We start from the raw sequence: 24,208 nt of genomic DNA, 5'->3' as shown, positions 1-24,208 counted from the left end.
CATTCCCTATCACAGCACAGTTCTCATTGTAAGCGCATTGTACATGTGTGGCAGGGCTTCAGAGGGAGGCTATTAACCATGAGTAGAGTAGTTAGCCCATGTCGCTAAGCAGCCACCCTCTCGTTTGATGGCTTGAATATAACTGGCATAGTTTAAAAACATCTTGACTGCTGCTAGGATAGCAAGCATTCTCCAATGTGATGATGTGTGTGGTCATACACCATCTGTATGTTCAAAGGGTGGAACCCTTTGCAGTTCCCATGCATTGGTCCATTGAGGAGCATAGTGAGGTGCATGCAAAAAATGGCTTCCTGTATTATTGAGAAGCCCATTATCCTGGCAAAGTCATATGTCCACCCCTTCCGCTTCTCTGTGCTCAGACTGTAAAATCTGAGCCAATTTTCTTCTACCTGTGTACATGTTCTTGGTGATCTCTGTAATAGAGTGACGCATGGCGAATTGAGAAGTGTGGTGATGTTGCTAGCTCAAGACTGTGTGGATTCTCAGGCATAAAAATTGAGTACCATGGTGACCTTGAGCCACTGGCGGAGCTGTTCTTGGCCTAGTTTGTGGTTTTGAGAAGGGGCAACCTCCTTATTGCAGCATAGCTGCCACAGACACTACTTCTGGGTAATGTGGAAGAAGAAGTGCTTTCTGAAGACCTTAGATGAGTATGGCCTTCAGTGGAGAACTGTCCTCTTCCTTCCTCTGCAATCAGCTTCTTTATGAAGTAGGATTTAAAACTTTAAGTGATTTAAAAGTTTAAGGTTAAGGAATGGCAGGACAGAACATCCAAGCAGAATGCCCATCCTGTGGCACGTGGGGAGTCGTAGACACTTCTCATGACCCAGAAGAGCCCATGTGCAGGAAGTGTCACCAGCTGCACAAGCTTGAGCTCCGTGTTTCAGAGCTTGAGCAGCGGCTGGAGCCACTGAGGTGCTCATGGGGCAGTGAACTATGTTCAGACAGGTGGTCACACTGCAAATTAGGGGGAAGCAGGCAGATAGGGAGTGCGTGACCATCAGGCAGTCCAAGAGAAACAGGCAGGTAGTGCAGGAGAACCCAGAGGTCCAGCTCACTAACTGGTTTTCTATCCTGGGTATCGGTGAGGGTGATGGATTCTTGGAGGAGTGCAGCAAGAGCCAAGCCCGTGGCACCATGGGTGGCCCAGCTGTACAGGAGGAGAGGAAGAAGAGCGGAAGGGCAGTAGTGATAGCAGATTCTTTAGTTAGGGGAGCAGACAAGTGTTTCTGTGGCCATCAACATAACTCCAGGATGGTTTGTTGCCTCCCTGGCACTAGGGTCAAGGGTGTCACAGAATGGCTGCTGGACATTCGTTTGGGGGAGGGCAAACAGCTAGAGGTTGTGGTCCACATTGGTACTTATGACATAGGTAGGAAGGGAGATGTGGTCCTGGATTTGGGATTTAGGAAGCCAGGTAGAAAATTAGTAAGCAGGGCCTCTAAAGTAATAATCTCCGAATTACTCCCAGTGCCATATGCAATTGGTACAGAAATGGGAAGATAAGACAGATGAATGTGTGGCTGCAAAGATGGTGCAGGAGGGAGGACTTTAGATTCCTGGGACACAGGGACTGGCTCTGGGAGAGAAGGCACCTGTACAAGCTGGATGGTTTGCATCTGAACAGAACTGGGACTGAGTTCCTTGCAGGTCATTTTGCTAGTGCTGTTGTGGGGGGGTGGTTTAAACTAATTCAGCAGGGGTGTGGGAACCAGGAGAGAATATTAGAAAGTAATACCAGGGTGAATGGAATATTGGGAGAGGCAGGTAACACTAAAATAGAGAATACTAAGTTAATAGGTGGAGTTGGAGTAAGGGAGAAAGGAATGATGTTTAAATCAGGGTTATGCTGCATGTACGAAAAACAGAAAAAGTTGGAAAAACTCAGCAGGTCTGAGAGCATCTGTGGGAAGAGAAACAGAGTTAATGTTTTGAGTCTGTATGGCCCTTATTCAGAACTGAAGAAAAGTGGAAATGTGATGAAATTTATACTGTTTAAGGGGGGTGTTTCAGGTGGAGCTGGATTGAAGACCAGTGATAGGTGGGGGCAAAGGAGGGATTAACAAAGATGTTATAGAAAATGGGATAGAAGGGGGTGTAAAAATGGGGATAAAACCACCGATAAATGAACAAAACTAAAAATAAGTGGATAAAAAGTAAAAATGCATGCAGAGAAAAGGGGATTCGAAAAGTGGGTGAGGACGGAGGACAGAGTTCATGGCCTGAAGTTGTTGAACTCAATGTTTAGTCCAGAAGGCTGTGAAGTACCTAATCAGAAGGTGAGGTGCTATTCCTCCAGTTTGCGTTGGGCTTCACTGGAACATTGTAGCAGGCCAAGGGTGGACGCAAGGGCATGAGAGCAGGATGGTTTGCTGAAATGGCAAGTGACAGGAAGGTCTGGGTCATGCTGGTGGACAGGCCAGAAGTGTTCCGCAAAGCAGTCATCCAGTCTGCGTTTGGTCCCCCCAGTGTAGAGGAGACCACATTGGGAGCAGTGGATGCAATAGACTAAATTGAAGACAGTGCAAGTGAAATGCTGTTTCACCTGAAAGGAGTGTTTGGGCCCTTGGACGGTGAGGAGGGAGGAGGTAAAGGGGCAGGTGTTGCACCTTCTGTGATTGCATGGGCAGGTGCCGTGGGAAGGGGATGAGGTGTTCGGGGTGATGGAGGATTGGGCCAATGTGTCCCGGAGGGAATGGTCCCTATGGAATGCTGACGGGGAGCGGTGGGGGGAAGACATGTTTGGTGAAGGCAGAAGTGGAGTTGGCAGAAATGGCGGAGGATGATACTTTGAATGCGAATGCTGGTGGGGTGAAAAGTGAGGACCAGCGGGAACCCATCATGGTTGTGGGACGGGGGGAAGGTGTGAGGGCAGAGGCACGGGAGATAGGTCGGACACGGTTGAGGGCCCTGTCAACCACAGTGAGGGGGGAAACCTCAGTTAAGGAAGAAGGAAGACATGTCAGGAGTGCCGTTTTGGAAACTGGCATCATCAGAACAGATGCGATGGAGGTGGAGAAACTGAGAGAATGGGATGGAGTGCTTATTGGAGTCAGGGTGTGAGGAGCTGTAGTTGAGATAGCTGTGGGAGTCAGTGGGCTTGTAATGAAAATTGGTGGGCAGTCTATCACCAGAAATTGAGACAGAGAGGTCAAGGAAGCAAAGGACCATGTAAAGGTCTTAGAGGGGTGGAAATTGCAAGCAAAATTGATAAATTTTTCCAGGTCTAGACAAGAGCATGAAACAGCACTGAAACAGTCAACAGTGTACTAGAGAAAGAGTTGTGGGAGGGGGCCTGAGTAGGACTGGAACAAGGAATTATTCCACATACCCCATAAAGAGGCAGGCATAACTGGGACCCATGTGGGTACCCATAGCCACACCTTTTATTTGGATGAAGTGAGACAAGTTTAAGGTTCAGTGAGAGAACAAGTTCAGCCAGGTAGAGGAAAGTGGTGGTGGATGGGGATTGTTCGGGCCTCTGTTTAAGGAAGAAGCGGAGAGCCCTCAGACCATCCTGGTGGTGGATGGAGGTGTAGAGGAATTGGACATCCATGGTGAAGAGAAGGTGGTTAGGGCCAGGGAACTGGAAATTGTTGATCTGATGTAGGGCATCGGAGGAATCGCAGATGTAGGTGGGAAGAGACTGGGCAATGGGAGAGAGAATGGAGTCAAGATGGGAAGAAATGAGTTTCGTGGGGCAGGAACAGGCTGACAGGATCAGTCTACGGGGACAGTCCTGTTTGTGAAACATACAATGTTACCCTTGTTCTGCTATTATCACATTCTGCTTTCTTACCTTTATTCCGCTATCAGCACCTTTTTTAGCACCAACCACTACCAGTAACACTTCCTTTGTCCTTTAGTGCATGACATCTTTGTCAATCCCTCCTTTGTCCCCATCAATTGCTAGCCTTCTATGCAGCTCCACCTGCTCCACCCTCCCTTATACAGTATAAATTTAATCACATTTCCACTTCTCTTCAGCTCTGTAGAAGGGTCATACGGACTCAAAGCATTAACTCTGTTTCTCTCTCCACAGATGCTGTCAGAGCTGCTGACCTTTTCCAGCATTTTCTGTTTTTGTTTTAGGTTTCCAGCATCCACAGTATTTTGCTTTTTTTTTACACTGCATGTATATAATAAAATTGGGGAGTTACAAGCACAGATTGCCTTGTGGGATTATGATGTTATGGCGATAATGGAGAACAGGCATAAGGAAAGGCAGATCTGGGTGCTAAATATTACTTTACAAAGTGTTGAGAAAATGTAGGAAAGAGAAAAAAAGGAGGAGGGGTGGCATTTTTGGTTAAGGAGAGTTTGCAGTACTGGAGAAAGAGGGTGTGTCAGAGGATTCAAGGGCAGAATCGATTTGGCTAGAGCTAAGGAACAAGAAGGGTGCAATTACATTGCTCGGTGTAATGTGTAGACCACCAGCTAGTGGGAAGGATATAGAGGAACAAATCTACAAGGAAATTATAGAGAGGGGTAAACATCATGGAGTAGTTATAATGGGGAACTTTAATTACCCGTATATAGACTGGGATAGTGGTAGTGTAAGGAGCAGTGACGGACAAGTATTTCTAGATTGTGTTCGGGAAAATTTCCTACAGCAATACATGTCCAGTCCAACAAGAAAGGATGCACTGCTAGATCTGGTTCTTGGGAATGAGGTGGGCCAAGTAGATCAAGTGACAGTGGGGGAACATTAAGGGGACAGTGATCATTGTGTCATAAGGTTTAGGATGATGGTGGAAAATGACATTGGCCAATCCAGAGTAAGAAAAATGAACTGGCTGAGAGCAGACTTCACTGGGGCAAGAACAGAGCTGGGCCAGATATACTGGAACCAAAGGTTGGCAGGAAAAATAGTAGCTGAACAATGGGCTACCTTCAAAGAGGAAATGGTTTGGGCACAGTCAAGGTGTGTTCCCTCAAAAGGGAAAGGTAGGGCAAACAAATCCAGAGCTCCCTGGATGACAAAGGGGATAGAAATTAAGTTAAAGAAGAAAAAGTGTGCTTATGACAGGTGTCAGGTAGCAGGTACAATTGAGAACCAAGCTGAATACAGAAGGTTCAGAAGGGATTTGAGAAAGCAATTACGAGTAGTAAAGAGGGATTATGATAAAAGACTGCCAGCTAACATAAAAAGAAATCCTAAAGTATCCAAAAGCACATCAATAGTAAAAGGGCAGTAAAAGGAGGAATAGGGCTGATTAGGGACCAAAAGGAGGTTTACAGATGGAGGCAAGAGACATGGCTGAGGTGTTAAATGAATACTTTGCATCCGTCTTTACCTACCAGGTAGATGCTGCCCAGTCCACAGTGACAGAGGAGGAAACTCAGTCACTAGAAGGGTTTAAAATTGGTAAAAGAGTAGATATTGGATAAGCTGTTGGTACTTAAAATTGATAAGGCACTAGAATGGATGAGATGCATCCAAGAATATTGAAGGAAGTGAGAATGGAAATAGCAGAGGTACTGGCAATAATCTTTCACTGTTCCCTGGATGCAGGGGAGGTGCCGGAGGACTGGAGAATTGCAAACATTACGCCCTTGTTCAAAAAAGGTTGTAAAGATCTGCCCTGCAATTACAGACCAGTCAGTTTAACTTTGGTGGTGGGGAAACTTCTAGAAACAATTATTTGGGATAGAATTAAGTCACATGGAAAAATTTGGATTGATTCATAAGAGTCACCTTGGGTTTGTTAAAGGAAAATCGTGTCTAACTAATTTGCTGGAGTTTTTTGAAGAGGTATCAGAGATGGCTGAAGAGGGCAAGGCCATTGATGTGGTGTATATCGACTTCCAAAAGACGTTTGACACAGCTCCACACAACAGACTTGTGAGGAAAGTTATAGGTCATGAAATAAAAGGGGTAGTAGCAAGGTGGATACAAAATTGGGTAAAGGATAGGAAACAGAGTGTAATGGTTAATGGGCATTTTTCAGGCTGGAAGAAGGTTTGTAGTGGAGTTCCCCAGGAGTTGGTATTGGGACCCTTGCTCTTCCTGATATATTTAAATGATCTAGATCTTGGTGTGCAGGGGACAATTTCAAAGTTTGCCGACAACACAAAACTTGGGAGAATTGTAAACTCTGAGGAGGACAGTGTAGAACTTCAAAAGGACATTGACACACTGGTGAAGTAGGCAGATAGGTGGCAGATGAAGTTCAATGTGGAGAATTGTGAGGTGATACACTTTGGTACAAAGGACATGGAAAGACAGTATAAAATAAAGGATACTATACTGAAGAGTGTGCAGGAGCAGAGAGACCTGGGTGTGTCTGCACATGTCATTAATGGTGGACAGGTAAAGAGAGCTGTTTCTAAAACATACAGTATTCTAGGCTTCATTAATAGGGGCATAGAGAACAAGAACAGGGAGGTTATGATGAACTTATATAAGACACTGGTTAGACCTCAGCTGGAGTATTCTGTACAGTTCTGGGTGCCACACTATAGGAAGGATGTGAACGCTTTGGAGAGAGTACAGAAGAGGTTTATGAGAATGGTTGCAGGGATGAGACACTTCAGTTTTGAGGAAAGATTGGAGAAGTTGGGACTGTTTTCCTTGGAGAGGAGAAGGCTAAGAGGAGACTTGATAGAAGTTTTTAAAATAATGAGGGGCCTGGACAGAGTAGATAGGGAGAACTGCTCCTGCTCATAAACAGATTGGAAACCCGAGACTACAGTTTAAAAGTGTTTTGCAAAAGAAGCAAATGCGAGGTGAGGAAAAACTTTTTCACACAGCGAGTAGTTAGGGTTTGGAATGCACTGCCTGGAAGTGTGGTGGAGACAGTTTCAACTGAGGCATTCAAGGGCGCATTGGATGATTATCTAAATAGAAACAATGTGCAGGGTTATGGGGAAAAGGCAGGAGGTTGACACTAAGTTAAAATGCTCAGAGGGCCGGTGCAGACACGATGGACTGAATGGCTTTCTTCTACACCGTAACAATTCTGTGATTCCTCACTGCTCTGTTCTATCTCCCTGTCATGCTATGGCCCGAGAAGAACTGCACTTATAGATCCCATGATTGATAGTTTTCTGCTTAGAGGCCTTTCAAAATCACATCATGCCTTCTAAAGGTCCAGCAAAACTGCCTTCTGAATAAAAGAACCATTGCAAACTTCTCCAACAACATATATTACTTCTACTAAATCTGCAGTAGCAAAAAAAAAGTTAAAAGAGCCTCACATAAAAATTCCATACCAGTCCCTTTAAGGAATTCTTAGTGGAGTCCTTTGTGCAATTGAACTCATGCTCAGTTTTGTGTGTTGAAGTTAATGTGTTAACAGGACCTATGAAGTCAAAATGGCATGCTGTACACCGAATCGGCATGCAATGCTGGCTGACATCACGATTTGCCCAATCTATAGGCTTCCAATGCATGTACGGAACGCCTATACTACCATTCTTCCTAACATAGTGATCAGTGCAGGCCATATAGGAAATCATTCAGAGCAGACCCTTGCCATTGGTCTAATCTCTAGGCTCCCATAGCATCAAAACCCAACAACGTTATGGGGCCAAATCTTGCAGGCATCATTTCTTAAGCAACAGGACTCTAACTTTTTCTCCAAGATACTAAACCTTAAACTAAGAGATATTTCTGTTGATTTTAAATTGTCTTGACCAGCTTTAACAGGGTGCTAACAATTTTAAAATGAAGTTGGCAACATGGCCTGCATCAATTTTAATGGGGCCCATAGTTGGGCACCTAACATGCCTGCCATTTATAGACAGCTGGTTTATTTCAATCTGCAAATGTTAGGAATGGTCAGATTGCGCATAGTCCAATCTCTGGTGATTTCCCTGGCCATTAGAGCTGAAGGGGCTCAGCAAAGGTAAGTTTGAAATGATTTTCTTCGAGGTCAGAAAAGCACTTGTGCTTCTTCAGCTACCACAAAGTAATCTGGCTCACTGCCAGCCTTGACCTATGAACCTCTCTGATGTCAGCTGAGGTCGCCTGATATTGGCCAAATTTAATGTGATGATCTGCACCAGGATATCCATTTTGCAGCCTACACTTCACTGGTTTAATGTTATTGTAGCCTGTGCCTCAAAATCACAGCCGCCTCTTCTTCATGGGTACTAGCAACTAAACTGCACATTCCAACAGTTCCAATCAACTCCATTGCTTGCAAAGAAAATGTCTACACTAGGAAATATCATGATGGCTACATCTTAATATGGTGTCAGGCTGTTGGCTATGAAACATACTGTAAGTGAAGAAGTCTGCGGGTCTGTTGCACTTTGTACTACATGTAGAACACTAAAGAGCACTGCATTGCTGTGCTGTCAGTCTTGCGATAGTGGAGAGCCAAAACAAAAACAGAATTACCTGGAAAAACTCAGCAGGTCTGGCAGCATCGGCAGAGAAGAAAAGAGTTGACATTTCGAGTAGTGGAGAGCATTGGTTCTGTTCATTGATTGTTTTGAGTCTTCAAACCAAACACAATTTACCTGTATCATTTAAAATCTATAAAACTATTTTGGAGACTATTATGCCAAAAAACTCAAGGATCCTGAGAAGTCTAGCCTCTTGGCCTTCATGGAAGGCTGGGGCGACCCGTTTAAAGGTTCTGAAGGCAGGCCTGACCATGATTCTTTCCTGACCTAGAGTGTTTCCTGTTTCTACATAGTCAGAAGAGAAATATATTCGGCTGAAATCATCTGGAGTCTGACTCCAGTGGAGATAGCTTCAGTAATTTCAATTAGAATTTCTGTTCATTTACAGAGTTGAGCAATTTTCCCCTCTTATAAAATCTTCTTAAAGTACAAGCAGAAAAGTATCACTGGTGAATGTCCTTTGAAATGCAATCAATTCAGATGTGCAATCTTAATGGTAGAAATATACCCCCTTTTAACTGATGCAGTTGTCTGCAGCTATTTAAGAAGGTTATACAAAATGTATGTCCATGAATTTCTGCAAGTGATGTCCTGTAAATTTGACTGTAAATTTGAAAGAAGTTTGAAGGTTATGATTTAAATCACTAACCAGAACATGAACACACAATCTATGTTGATACCAAGTGCGGTACTGAAGGAGTGCTACTGTAATTGAAATGCTATGTTTAGTATGGAATGTTTAAATAAGGTCCCATCTACCATTCAAACAGAAGCAGAGCAAAAGTTCTTCCATTCTTCTCTCATCTAACAAACCACCAGGGTTCTGGCTCTTTTTCAGAGCCGATGAGGTTCTGAAGAAGTCATGTTCAACTTGAAATATTAACTCTCTTTCTTGCTCTACAGATGCTGCCACTCCTGCTGGGCATTTCCAGCATTGTCTGTTTTAATTTCAGAATTCCAACAACTGCAGTATTCTGATTTGATTTTTGTATTTAGATAACATGTTTATCTTAGAAAAGAGTTCGCAAAGGTGTGAGGAAAAGATAGAGGATTATGAAAGGTCACCAAAAGGTTGATCAGTGAGATAGGTTTAAAGGTGGTCTTAAAAGAAGACGAAGATGGAGGGCTCTAGGGAAGGAATTCCAGAGGGTGGGACCTCAGTTTCTGAGGACATAATCACCAAGGGTAGAGCAAAGAGTGAGGGGATTTCTGATAACACTGGAATTAGAGGAACAGAGAATTTTGGAGTGGTTTCAGGTCCTAAATAGGGAGTGAGAAAGCTACAGAGGTAGGGAAAGACCATGGAGGGGTTTAACATAGGATGAGAATACAATTGACCAGTGTAGCAAACCTGCCACACAGTAAAACTGGCTATTTTGTCAAAGAAAATTAGTTAAAGTACTTGGGCAGACAAACAATCTATCAGTGACCTGCTTTATGAAAGTGCTCATTTAAAATTTGAAAATGTGACAGGAATCTCCCGAACATGCTGGTGTGTGCTTTTTAAAAAAAAAACGTTAGCTTGGTTGGCCTTCTTAAATCACTGATAATGATTTATTTTATGGCTTTTACAAGGCCACTTCAATTAATGCATTAAGAATAACACGGGCCAGGATTTTACAGTCGGCGTTCAGGAGCAGGCCCGACATGTAAAATGACGCGCAATGACGTTGGGCGTGCATCCCAATGTCATTGCACTGTCTCGTGATGTTTCGTTTGGCGAGCAGGCGCTGGAGTAAGCTGTGTGCCCACCGATAATTGATGGGCCTATTAAGGCCATTAAACAGGTAATTAACATGAATTTTATGCTGCCAGTCCAACCTAGTGGTTGGTGGGTAGGCAAAAAGGCCAAGCAGCCTTTAAGTTTTTTAGGAAACCTCATCCACGAGTGGGCCAAGGTTTCCTAAAGCTTTTATGAATTAAATGAAAACTTTTTCTGAAAACTAAAAACATGTTCCAATTCAGTCACATGAGAGGACATTTCATTCATTTTTTATTCCTTTTTTAAAAAAAAACGCTTCAATCTCCCTGAGGCAGCTCCATGCCTCAGGGAGATTGAAGCGTGAAAGAACACTGGACACGACTCTTCCTCCTTCCCCCAACCGCACAGGCAGCGCTTAGCACTACCACTCACGTATTGCGCTGGGCGGAGCGTAATTGGCCCGCCCACGTAAAACGGTGGCGTGGAACTGATCGCAGATGGTGGTCGGCTCCGTGAACGCCCCCACCAAGCCTACCCAATGCAGGAAAAATTCAGGCCATGGAATTAGAGTCACAGGTAGGTTCTCTTCCCTGAAGGAAGGTAATGAGCTAGTTGGGGTTTTACAGCAATCTTGATCATTCTTCTGGTAACAGCTCATAGATTACCAAATCTACTGAATTCAGTTTCACAACTGCTGTGGTTGGAATTTGAACACACAACCTCTAGGTTCCTGATCCAGTACGAGTGCTGTTAAAAAAAAGTTCTACACTAATATAGCCATTGCAACCACCAACTGAGTGAACCCTGTGCTTAAATTGGTTTACAAGTTAACTGCTGGAATGTGCACAATTCCATTATGATCTAGTGCTGAAAGATTAGTCTGTGTAGGCAAGTGTTCTCAGACAGGTCCAGATGAGAGCTAAGCCATGCACAAAAATGATGGTGCAAAGATGTATTTGAATATAGCGTCTAAAATGCAACATGTCTCCTCGGATCCTCCAAACGGGCAAATGGAGAGATATGTCCATAGGAATACAGCTGCATAGAAAAGAGATCACCAATCACTTCAGATGCACAGTCACTGGTAACAGTTATCAGTAGATTTCACAGAAAGTTCTCCTTGTCCAAAAGGCTGAAATATTGCATATACTTTTTAATAATAGTGACTCGACTGAAAGGAATGGGTCTCTTTGGCTGCAAGCCTTTTATTTTAGTGCTCATGTTACTGTCACTGCTCAGAATTTGGGACCATCATGAGAAACTCCCATTCCATAGATAAACCTTATATGGAATCCATGCACAAGTGTTTCTGTCTTGCAGAGGCATGCAAAGTGCATAGAAGTTGTAGGATGCCAATAACATGGCACTCTGATGTTCAGGTGCATCTCATCACATTATTATCCCAGCATAGAGGTTGGGGTAATTTTAACGTAGCATGACAATGTAAAATGGATGATAGCGAAACAACACCACCATTTTACATCTCTCCCAATTTTTAATTCCAATGACTTCAGTACAAATAAAAATCAGGGAGATCTTAAAAGGGCTGCTGACTTGCTATCACCTCTCTTAGTCATAAAAAGTCAATATTACCTACGATGAGAGTGTAAGAGTTGTATAGAAACAAAGGACAAATGTGACTTTTATTTTTGTCCAACTAGTAACCTGTTACTAGTTGCCTTGTTAATGATACAGGGATCGAAACAGTGCAAGCACTAATCTGTATTAACTGTGTTATGTTTGGGCTCTTATTTCATTTTTGTTGTTTAATTCCCAAATAGAAATAGGGGCTAAATTTTGACTTTCAACAGAGGCATTGGGAAGTCAGTTTAATTGGGAGATTGCTTTCTCATCATCAATTGGTAGTTTCATTAATGAATTGCTGCACAGATGTCACCTTTTGAATCTTTGAGGATTAATGAAGTTAACCTTGATCGAACAAATACACTGTCATTCGAGATGTTCTGCAGCTTGACTTGTGATAATTTATTTTAACAAAATGGGCTGTTTTATTCAGTCCTTATAGCAACTTTTCTTTGAATCTGTGTAAGTCGAAAAAAACAGAAAGGTTGTACAAACTAAAATTCAGTCACAGAATCAGATTCACTTTTTTTTATTGCAAAGCACCAGAGAAATGAGACAAGATTTAACTGCAGCAAAAAACTTAGCTTTAACCTTTCAGATCCTGCTCTTCTGCTGCAGTTTGCAGCATGACATCAAATTACCTACTACTTTAACAACCTTTAAAGTGTACTCTGTAAATCAACAATATAAATATCATGGAAATGGAGGAGGAGCAAGGTAATGACAAGAGCTCACAGAATATTTCTTGCATAACATCATTCTCTTTTTAAATAAAACAAACTTAGAAAGCTTAACTTGCTCTAATTAATGTCATATTACAGAGACACAACTACCAGTATTAAAAGGTATATATACAAAAGGTGGCTGAGTGGGAGGAAGGAAAAATTCACAACAATTTGCCTCAGAATGCAAAAAATATATGAAAATATTACAAGAAAATTCAAAAAATGTTATGAGTTCATTTGCAGTTAACAAAAAAGGCAAGTTTGTTTTTATAGTAAACTGTACAATGGTGATTAAATCATGTTTATTATTTTATAAACAGAAGTGGACAAACGTTCAATATATTTAGTCATGTTCAACAAAGCTATGTGCACATGACTCATAGTAAGTAAAGGATGATAAATTGTTCTCTGCTTTGCTATCAACATCCAAGTCACAGCACAATAGTTCATGATTATTATTACAAGCAGATCAGAAAAGCATTGAATGGAAGTGCTTTAATCTCATGCAATGCTGACTGGAAGCATACCCAAGGTGTGTAAAATGATAGTTCTCTTCAAGTATTGCCAAAGGTAATGTATTGCTTTAAATTAGAAGAGCATTCAATATTTTTTAACAGCAGAGTCCACTGGATATATTTCATTATATGACTGTTTTATTTTTAATTAGAAAATCATTTGTATAAGTGATTTTTTGCTAAAATAAAATGAAACATTTTTTGCTTAGAACTATCCCCTTGTCATTTCCTTGCCAAGATGACTTTTGTTTTTAAATCACATACGTAGAGACAGGTTAAGTATTGCAGCTGTATTTTCAAAATTATCATAATGGGTACTAGTGGCAATCCTTATTTCATTAAAGTTCTACTGGGAAACTGTGCTAAAGTTTGTGAATACTATAATCTGATCTGTATTCCTTGGTGCTATCTAAAAACTGCATTTCCTGGAGTATTCTTTCAGTCAGCTTTTTCCCCAATGTGGAAAATAAAAGTGTTGCCATTCAGAAATTCAAACATTTTGTCAGACTATAAAACATATTGGCCAGAACAATATTGTTTTCTTCACTGTGAACTCATTGATGCTTCAACTACAAACATCAGATGCACTTACCAAAAAATGGACTTGCTTCAATTCGGTATAAGTCAGTATGAGAAGAGGCCATTGCTTAGAAATAAATGTTGGAAACACTACTGTAGTAAGTGCATTTGCATGCAAATAAAAACACATTTGCAATGAGGTTTTTTCATGTGTAAACATACAACATTTTAATCAAAGTCAACATAATTTTGTAAGTTGATACTGACAGTTTCACTGGTTTGGAAAAGGCAATTACCCAACTGAATGTACAACTGCTTTTGATTTAAGCATTAAAGTAACACTCTATAGACCAGGAGAAAAAAAAAATCACCACACCAATTTTTCATTATGCATCTACTGACTTTTTGTATGGCCTTGTATCTGATAATAGAAAATATTACATTTTACATATCACATTTATTTCTCATATGTATGAAAAGCCAATGCACTCCCAATGACAGCACAAATCTGCTTTGCAGAAAATTTCAACATCATTATCCCTTCTCTCCCCTCATCAAACCAAATGTTATTTATACCTCTAGGTATAAAAGGCACAGTTTCATAGACTGCAGAGTATAAACAGTACTCTGTTTATAGGAGTATTCCCACATGTGGCATCAGATAATGCCAACATTTAATTAATGTCACAAAGAAAGACTTAATCTAGCATGATTCCTCATCAAAACACCAAAACATTTTGAAAATGGTGTTTCAATCTGGATGCTCTTGCTTCATGCAAATGCTTAAATCAAAATAAACCATGAATCCTTTGCACATGTTCACATTTCGTGTCATACACATGTGAAAGTTATTATTATGGTGTGGCTTCCACTCCTTGTGAATGGCGCTCATTATATATGTCATATGTGATAAGAGGCTAAGTTGCATAACTAAATGAATCCAATCAATCAGGGTGACTCGCACTTCAGGGAAAATGGAGCTAATTACTATAAAAGAGACACAATCTAACTGAGTTGGTTACCTTCATATTTGCAGTTAAGAAAACAAAACACTACAGTTATCATTAAAGGAACTTTCTTTGCATTTAGTGAATGTTTTTTTTGTAACGTGCAATAAAAATACTTATGTATATATTTGCAATTTATGAGAACATCCATTAACAACAAGTACTTACTGTATCTACACAGCAGCACCGCTAGGAGCAGCTTTGTACTTCACTATTGAATAGAAGTGCAACAGAAATTTGAACATTCAAATAATAATCAAATACAAACATCTTTAATTATAATTGACTGTTCAAATAGCTGACCTTGCATCGTATTTACACCACAGCTGTCCACTGTTTAACACTGCTTTCACCATGAATACACAGAATTACATCAGATCATTCGTGTGTCAAGTATTATAAGAAATATTCCAACCAGTGGCTTAAACATCATGGAAAGGATGCAGTAAAACAGTGAAAGACAGCAGGTACCAGGTAAACAAAGGGTGCACCAAGTATTTATTGAATAATTGACCAATATTTAATCTGCGACAACTTTAAATAACTCTATGCATATTATGAAAAGCACTGTATTCTACCAAAAGCTGTATTTTGTCCAAAATTTACTAAAGCAACATCAAGTTTCACCTTGCATGCCACTTTGAAGTTCATACCTTTGAACTTTACTTTATATTATCTTCTCTCTTTAAATAATGATATTTTGTGATTAAGCAGAATATGTCCATATTTGTTTGGTGTAACTCAGAGAATAATCGATCTTTTGATACTTCACTGTAATACTACTGTGATGATTCTTCAACACTCCCAGTGTCCTGAAGTATATATTTTTTTTAGAGTCAATTAAGTAAACCCTGCAACTCATTCTCTTGTAGCCCAAAGAACACAATCTCTAATGAAAATCCACATTAGCTGTAACAGTCTGGATTCTTAGCTAGTCAAGCTGCATTCCTGTTTGGTAAAACTCTAAGACGAATAATATCACTGAACATTTCAGTGAGCTGAATAAACTATATTAACCACAACAATGTGCTGTAGTAGTGCTTTAGGATGGTCATGAACTAGATAACGCTACACCTTTGCTAAAGCTATACATGCACTCTACTGATGTCATCTAGCATGTTTTAATTATCATATATGAAAAACAGAGGAGTTTTCCAACATTACTCTTTCTTTCCTGAGCAAGTTATCAGATTTTAAACAGCCCAGACTAATGTAACAATATAATGGGATTTCTAGGCTGTTACATTAGACAGCTTGTCGCAAAACTAGAGAATCATCTATTCATACAAGAACTTGAATCATCTTGTTTTTTATACAACAGCACAGTTTTGAAGCAACAATCCAGTATTGCAGTGCTTTCTCTTGTGTGAATCAATTGACAGTGTTCCCTGGGACTCGAATAGTGTTGGCTTTTACAGTAGAACCCTAGAGCAACATCCTACAGCAAGTTTTCTCCTGGGTCTTGTTTGGGCATTTAACTTCTGTTCACACAAGCTGTGGCTTCATGTTTTATATCTAGGTTGTGTCTTTGTTTAAGTTCACAGAGTGATGGTCCTGATTGATATGTCAACTGCTTCTTCTACATGGCCCACAGATCAGGAATTTTCTCTGTGATTATTATTTTTGGGACCTTAATCTTGCCAGCTCCAATAATGTAATGGGGTTGTAGATGAACACAATGATTTTTCATTATTATTATGGGCCAATCATTGTAGTCTTTTTTTAAATTTCAGCCTGGTACACAATGATATCATGGCTTCTGGCCAGGTCTATGAATTCTGTCAGAGTCTTGAAACTGGAGAAAAAAATGTACATTCTGTGTCTCCGACCACGGGTAGACTTGTTTCATCAATGTCTCCAAAAGTCTTGTAAGATGCCAGAACTAAAGTCATTTAAATAGATACATCAGGCGACCTGAAGCAGCAGTAGTTCAGTAAATGTTAACAGGAACATCCCCATTTGAATCTATTCTGATTGTAATACATTTCCAAAAATTCTACACTGACCCATCATCCAAATCGGGCATTAGTTTCCGAATGAAAATGTCACAAAACACATTGCAATCCATATCCTGGAAGTTGAAATCATGCTTCAAAACAATGAGACAGTTACATTACATAAGAGACTTGATACTGTACTACTCCTGTGCTCTTTTAATTACATATTCCCCCATTATATACACTTGCAACTTTTTAATGTATAAAATTCAGTGTATGTGCGTGTTGGTGTGTGTGTGTATCTTGAGAGGGGCTGTGGGGGAGGGAGGCGGTGGGTGTTGTGGGTGGGGGTGGGCTCAGGTTTACAGCATGCATGTAATTGGCTAGCCAGAATGATTTCTACAATTTACAGAACTGTCAGGCAGTCCATGATAAGATGCCATATGTGGAGTCAGAAACAGCAGACATTAGCATATCTCTTTGGTCGCCCCCTTTATGGGATATCCTGCACGATATTTTAATTCTCTTTGATTTATATCTAATGTGTTGTTTTTTTGAAATATTATGCTCAGATTTTTCACAGGTAGACTTCTCTTCTAGTGAGTTGAGAAACAGAAGATGGCTTAAAATCTGCTGTCTGTGTTAGGGGTATATCTTCAGGATTGCCTTCCTCATTTTTACCATAACTAGCAGTGTTGAAGTTCTCATATGATGAAGTCAGCCTCTTGTTGAGAAGGTTTCGATTGCGATCGCCTATAATCTGAGGGGTACCATTGGCTAGTTTCTCCTGACTGCCTCGATCTGTGACAGGCATGAATGTGGAAAGCTTGGGTGTGTTCTTTTTCCTTCTCTCTGGCGAGGTGCGTACTGGCATCCAGCAGGAGTCAGAGTGGCCAAACTCATCACATTCTCGTGTACATTTTCCTGTCAAAGCTACATCGGGCAAAGGCCTTGAATCTGTGGAGAAAATAAAATCATGTTAATGGGCAATGCACACTATCAGTGCATCAAATACAAAGTTAAGATTTGTACATTATTTCTGTAGATGCTTGGCTGGATATTGTTTTAAGATATTCGGCGGTTCTTACTCCACTGCAGCAATGTCTCCAGAGATGAGGAAAAGACCCCATTTATCATTTCGGCTGCACTTCAGGTAAAGCGAGAACAGTTCTTTGTAAATTCCTCTTCTATAAGTGCATAATTTGTAAAGTGTCAATTTTTTTTCATAGATGTATTAGTAAAATATATAGAGAGATGGATGGAGATAGAGAGAGATATAGAGAGAGATAGGTATGACATATAGATAGAGGGGATATAAAGATAGATATATACATATATCATGTGCAGCAATCATTGGGTGCCTCATTTTTTTACTGTAGTTACTCTTGCAGTATCTCATGGCTTTCCTAAAATTACTTGAATTTAAAATGCTGTTGAACGTAAGAAATAGGAGCAAGGAGTATGCCATTTGGCCTCTTGAGCCTGCTCCACTATTCAATATGGTCATGTCTGATCAGATTTGTGACCTTGACTCCACAGTTCTGCCTGTGCCCAACTCCCCCACTCCACACCCCCTCCCCTGTCCTCCTCCACGACCCTTGAAACCCTTGTTGGTCAAAAATCCAGTTCAGCAATCCAGCCTTGAATATATTCAATGACCCAGCCGCCACTATTCTCTGGGATATAGAAATCCAATTATTAACAACCCTCAGAGAAAAAAAAAATCTCATCTCTCTCCTAAATGAGGAATCCTTTATTTTGAAACTGCGCCCCTCAGTACTAGGTTCCTCCAAGGGGAAACAAAGTTTCAGCATCTACGCTGTCAAGCACCCCAGAATATATGTTTCAATAAGATCACCTCTCACTTTTTTAAACTGCAATGCATACAAGCCCAACATGCTAAACCTTTCCTCATAAGACAACCCCGGGATCGATCTACTGAACCTTCTCTGAAATGCCTACAATGTAAGTATATCCCTCTTTAAGTAAAGGGACAAAAGCTATACACAGTGCTCTGGGTGTGGTCTCACCAATGCCCTGTACAGGTGTAGCAAGACTTCCCTACTTTTATACTCCATTCCCCCTCCAATAAAGGCCAACATTCCATTTACCTTCCCAATTAATCGTTGTACTTGCATGCTAACCTTTTGTGATTCATGTACGAGGAAACAAAGATCTGCTTGTACCACAGTGTTTTGTGGCCTCTCTCCACGTGAAAAAAAATCTGCTTTTGTATTCTTCCCACCAAAGTGGACAACTTCAAATTGTTATGCCTTATACTCCATCTGCTAAGTTTGTGCCTACTCACTTAACCTATCTATATCCCTTTGCATATGCTTTATGTCCTCCTCACAACTTATTTTCCTATCTATCTGTGTATCATCTGCAAGTTTGCCTACAATACACTTTGTCCTTTCATCCAAGTCATTAAGATAGATATAAATAGTTGAGGCCCCAGCACTGATCCCTGTGGCACTCCACTAGTTAAAGTTTGCCAACCTGAAAATGACATATTTATCCTGACTCTGGTTCCTGGCACTTAGCCAATCCTCTATCCATGTTAATATATACCCACAACTACATAGGCAGAACTTTGCCCTTGACGGGTGGGCGGGCCCAACCGACTCGGCAGCGGACGGGCAGCTGATTGCCAGCGGGTTAGCAACTCCCATGTACAACGGGAAAATCATTGCGGAGGCGGGCATGCTCAGACCGCCGATTCCAATGGGGAACCAACAGTCTGTATAAAGAGTGGCCAGGCAGCCTTGTTGAGGCAGTGCACCATGGCCACTCACAGAGAGAGAGACAGGCTGCTTTCAGAAGACAGGAGGAGGAGGAGGAGGAGGGGGGCAGGCTGCAGGAGAGGTCAGCGGGGGGCCAGTGTGCCCCTTGCTTCTCAGATGCATGGCTTGCTGTCCTCCTCCAAGAGGTGTCCAGCCGTTGGGATATATTGTATCCGGAGGACGGGAGGAGGAGGGCCCCCCATGTCACCAGGCAGTCGTGGGAGGAGGTGGGGGACGCAGTAAGCGCCCATGACGATGTGCGGCACACTGGAACACAGTGTTGCGAACGATTCAATGATTTGCTGCGCTCTGTAAGGGTGAGTACCATGTCGGCCTTGGCCATCTGACCCAGCAGGTAGCCTTAGCCTTTGAGCCCCAACGTCTTAGTGCCGTTGCTGCACTGGGCATTTGGCGCACGCTGGGTGGGCAAACAGATAGTGACCATGCTTACATCAGCCTTAGTGGTTGAGGAGAAGATGGGTTCTCCCTGCAGCATATGTTGGTGTTTGTCACATCTGAGTAGCCTGGGGGCAACCTGCAGGGGAGGCTGTTAGACACATACTCAGAACTCCAACACATGTCATATTGATGGTGATGAAATGGTGGAAGGGGAGCCTCAAGGTGTCGTGGCCAAGAGCCATCTGCTGGTCTCGGCGCTGCACCTAATTGTGCCTCCTTGCCATGGGCGCTAAGACCCATGTGTTATTCAAAGTTATGGACGCTGAATGTGTCCAAAGTGGCCACTGGGGGATGGGGTTGGGACCAGCTGTACTATCTTCTGTGGACTGATCACCAGTAGTGTGGACAGGAGCTGCTGGAGGCCTCAGATGGGCCACTGTGGTTGGGATGTGGCATGTGCATGCAGAGTACATGAGTGATCAGCCCCAATAAATGCTCTTCTCTGTTCTGCAGGCAAAAACTGAGCACAATCTAATGAAGCGCCAGAGGACTGGTGGTGGGCACGCCCTGTTCCAGTGCCTCACCACATTCGAGGAGCAGGCCATGGAGCTGGGGATGAGGCAGTTGGCCAGGGCGGCAGGTGGCAGCGAGGCTGGGGTGCAGCGGCCAGATATTTGAGGTCCACAGTCCCATCCACTCTGTCTGCCCACCATCCAAACCACTGATGGTTACTGCAATCGTTAATGCAGCAACACTGCTCATTCAAAGACTGAGACACTCTGATGTGTGGGTCATACACAAAGGTCCCTCAGCCCCTTGAAGATGCGCGTCTCCAGCACCTTCCAAAGTTGCCTTATCCTATTTGTGACCACTATCTCCATGGCCTAACATGCCATGGCATCGCTGCTGCACAGCCAAAGAGGTTTTGCATCTTAGGGGGTTTGGTACCTCCACCATCCTTTCAGCCAGTGCGCCCCACATTACTCTGTCCAAAAGGTCCTCAGCACCTCACCTGTCAACCTCATGGCGCTCATCTTAAATAAATGCCACCACGTTACTCATCCCTGCGCCAAGGGGAAATGTTGCCTTCTGTCCCCCCATTCTATGCCCCTCCTAACGGTATGAAGGTCAATAATGTGACCTGTCAATCTCCTGTGCTCCACGGCAAATGTTGCAAGTGTTTGCAATGTTTCCTCATCACTGCAACTCTCCAGGCCAGCATGCATCCAGGTCAGGTACCTCTGCACTCTCCCCACTCCAATGCCACATAACATTCCACGTGGCACTCCTTAGGCCATCTGGCCAGCCTGTCTGAATGCATGTCTAATGCTTGGGCCTCCTCTTGACTCTTTTCCACCCCACTAATGTTCGTCTCCTTAGGGTCTTGAAGGGTGAGCGACTTATGAGGCTGGGGGGGAAAGGGATGAAAGGTGTTACTGACTGAACGCCAACTGATGCACTGTCCTTGTTGTTAATTTCAGCATCACCACCACATGGCTGTGCCCAATGACACTGGAGCCCCCCGTCCACACCTGAGGGCCAAGACATGCAACTTGTGGCACATCATTTCAGTCAGCCAGGCACCAGCGCAGACACAAACACGTCGATGGGGAATTTAATGCGGGCTAGTGTCCCAGGGCACAGTGGACAGGGCAATTCACAATCGCTGGAGGAGATGGCAGGGATAGAGAGTGCCGAATGCGCCAGCAGCCGGAGAACAGCAGGGGACCAGGCACATGCTGAGTCCGGCACTGATGATGTGCCTCTGGAGATGTCACCAGTGCAGCAGCTGCAGGACAAGCGGCAGGAATCGCGTTTGCATTTGGCAGGGTTGCATGAGGGTGTGCTTCAGTTGGTCTCTGTGGTGGAAGAGTCCAGGCAGAGTGTAAGTGAAGGCATGAACCTCAGGACAGAGCTTCACGCTTCCTCCACTGAGAGATTGGCGACTCTCATGGAGAGGGGCTTCGATCGGATGGAGACTCTTCTCATCGGGCTATGCTCTGACCTGCAAGCCCTCACATCGGTAGTGGCCACAGGTGGTCATTCCCAATGTGGAAGATGTTCTGGGCACCAAGTGTGGGTGCTTGGTGCCCATGCATCTGCGGTGAGCAGGGAGATCCAATGTCTTGTCACATCGGCGCAGCAGCTGCCTGTTGTCTCTGCGAGCTCCTCTCAGGGCGCTCCGGATGAGGGCAGCAGCTCCTCTGCCCCTCTGCCAGTGACCATTGCATCCGTTGAGGCTGCGAGAACTGGGGAGATGCCAGCTGTGGAATTGGCCACTCCCTCCCAGGTGGGGCCATCACACGCTCCACAGGCCAGAGGACGCCTGCCAAAGTCATCGAGGCCAACAAGACAGCAGAGTCAGCAGGCTGTCTCACAAGCCACTCCAAGTGATGGGGCGGCACCAAGACGTAGCACCCGCAAACGTAAGCATTAGGCACGTTGGGCACTCCACGGGTATGTCACTGGTGATTTTGTGTTGGCCTTAGATTAGGGAACAAATATTTATGTTTGTCATAGAGATGTTTCTGTTTTATGTTGGACAGACTAAAGTCCACTTTTCTGACCATGGCTGAGGGTGTTTCCTTTGTGCTGCACTTGTATGTTTCACAGACATCTCATGAGTGGTTGACAACATTGATGCTTCTGTACTAAGCCCTTAGTTGCAGCTGATGAGGTGGAACATGTAGCACCTAAATGCCACGTGTGGAAGCACCAGGCAATGCTGGTCCTGCCGATCGATGTGTGTGGAGCTAGCTGAAGGCTCATTGGATTAAAGTGTCCCGGGTGTCCCTGCCTCCTTGGTATAGGAGCAGGTTGGCTTGCTGCCCCTCATCATTGCCCTGTGCTTCCTTATCCTCTGAGCCACTGCTGGATTCATCATGTGTAGCCTCATCCAGTGTGCCAAGGTCTTCATCGTGAACTGCATTCCTCCTTTCCAGTGCAAGATTGTGCAGAGCGCAGCATGCTACCACTATCAGAGAGACGCAATCTGGGGGTACTGGAGTGCACCCCGAGTGGTCCAAGCAACGGAAGCACATCTTGAGAAGACCGATGGCTCTCTCCACTGCAGCCCTTGTGGTGCCATGGCTCCTATTGTAGCGCTCCTCAGCTTCTGTTCTTGGAAGGCAGAGAGGCGTCATGAATCACCTTTGCAGGGGATAGCCCTTGTCACCCACCAGCCAACCAACCAGCCGGGCCGAAGCACTGAAGAGCCCCGGCACCTGGGAGTGCCTGAGGATGTAGGCGTCGTGGGAGCTGCCTGGGTACCTTGCACAGACTTGTAGAATAAGCATCCTGTGATCACACACTATCTGCACGTTTATGGAGTGGAAACCGTTCCTGTTGTCGAAGGCACCGGGCTCATCTGCTGGCGCCTTGATGGCCAAATGTGTACAGTCTATAGCACCCTGGACACGGGGGAACCCAGCAATCGCTGCGAAGTCTCTGGCTTGTTGTGTCTCGCTTGCCTGGTTGCAGCTGATGAAGGTCAATGCCCATCTGAAGAAAGCCTCTGTAACCTGCTTGACACAAGTGTGGACAGCTGATTGGGAGACACCGCAAAGATCACCCACTGAGCCCTGGAAGGAGCCAGAGACATAGAAGTGGAGGGCAACTGTGAGCTTCAGAGCCGCTGGCATTGGGTGTCCTCCCACACAGTTAGGGGAGATCTCAGGGCTAACCATCTGACATATATAGTTGATTGGCTCCCTTGAGAGACACAGCTTCCTTTGGCACTGCACCTTAGTCACATTGAGGTAGCTGCTTTGCAGCCTGAATACCCTGGCAGCAGGTTAGTGGCCCTTCCAACTTGGACAACCTCTTGGCCCTGCGCCCCTTGTGCCTGCATCTGGCCTCCCAAAGGTGGCTTCCCTGGAGGCTGATTGTCTACTCCTGCCCTCCTCCTTATTCTATCCTTCCCTTCCCCCTCAGAGGAGCTGTCTCCAGTGGAGATGTCAGAACCCATGTCCCCAGGCTAAATGGAGGCCTCCGGAAAGCTGCAGGCCCAATAAAGATTACTGTCTGCAGACTGGTTTCAAAGTAGACAAAAAGCTCTTGGAAATCGATGTGAACTGCTAACAATCAGACAGGCAAGTTTAAAACACTTTCTGTATTAAATACTTCATGAAAAACATGAACAACCTCTCTGAGTCCCCATATCCTGCCAGTGCATGAGTTTTAATAAAAAAAACCTATCCGCCTGTCCATTGGGCCCGTGCGCCGAGCCGAAGTTCGCACGGGCCCCTTAAAATCGTTGACGATTAACAAGTTAAGGGCCTTAACGAGGCCTTTAATTAATGGCGGGCGTGCGTTCTGCTGCATAGTGCACTCGCCAACCTAAATATCGCGATGCTGCGCGCTGACATCGGGACGCTCCGTGACATTTTAAGTGCTGACGTGCGGGTTCTGCCACCCGCACGTCAGCCAGAAAATTCTGCCCATGAGTTTTTACCTTGTGTAGTAAGTTTTTATGTGGCACCATATTGAATGCCTTTTTGAAATCCAAATGCACGACATCTAATGGTTTCCCCTTTATCCACGCAGCTTGTTACATCCTCAAGGGAATCTAATAAATGTATAAAACATGATTTTACTTTTATAAAACCATGTTGACACTGCTAGATTGTACTTGGATTTTCTAAATGTCCTGATACTTCTTC

At 43.6% G+C, this 24,208-nt stretch overlaps 1 long non-coding RNA gene across 1 annotated transcript in view; it reads right to left on the bottom strand.

Annotated features, from left to right (window-relative positions):
* Positions 1 to 12,175: 12,175 nt before the first annotated feature.
* Positions 12,176 to 24,208, bottom strand: part of LOC121276555 — a 78,491-nt gene continuing 66,458 nt past the window's right edge. Inside the window, exon 2 of the long non-coding RNA XR_005942681.1 lies at positions 12,176 to 17,322. This is a non-coding gene — a long non-coding RNA (uncharacterized LOC121276555). The remainder of the gene's footprint in view (positions 17,323 to 24,208) is intronic.

This window comes from Carcharodon carcharias, chromosome 1, assembly GCF_017639515.1.
Source record: "Carcharodon carcharias isolate sCarCar2 chromosome 1, sCarCar2.pri, whole genome shotgun sequence".
In the NCBI taxonomy this organism is placed as follows: Eukaryota; Metazoa; Chordata; class Chondrichthyes; order Lamniformes; family Lamnidae; genus Carcharodon; species Carcharodon carcharias.
The sequence above is the reverse complement of the archived record's forward strand: the minus strand, read 5'-3'. Positions and strand labels throughout refer to the sequence as shown.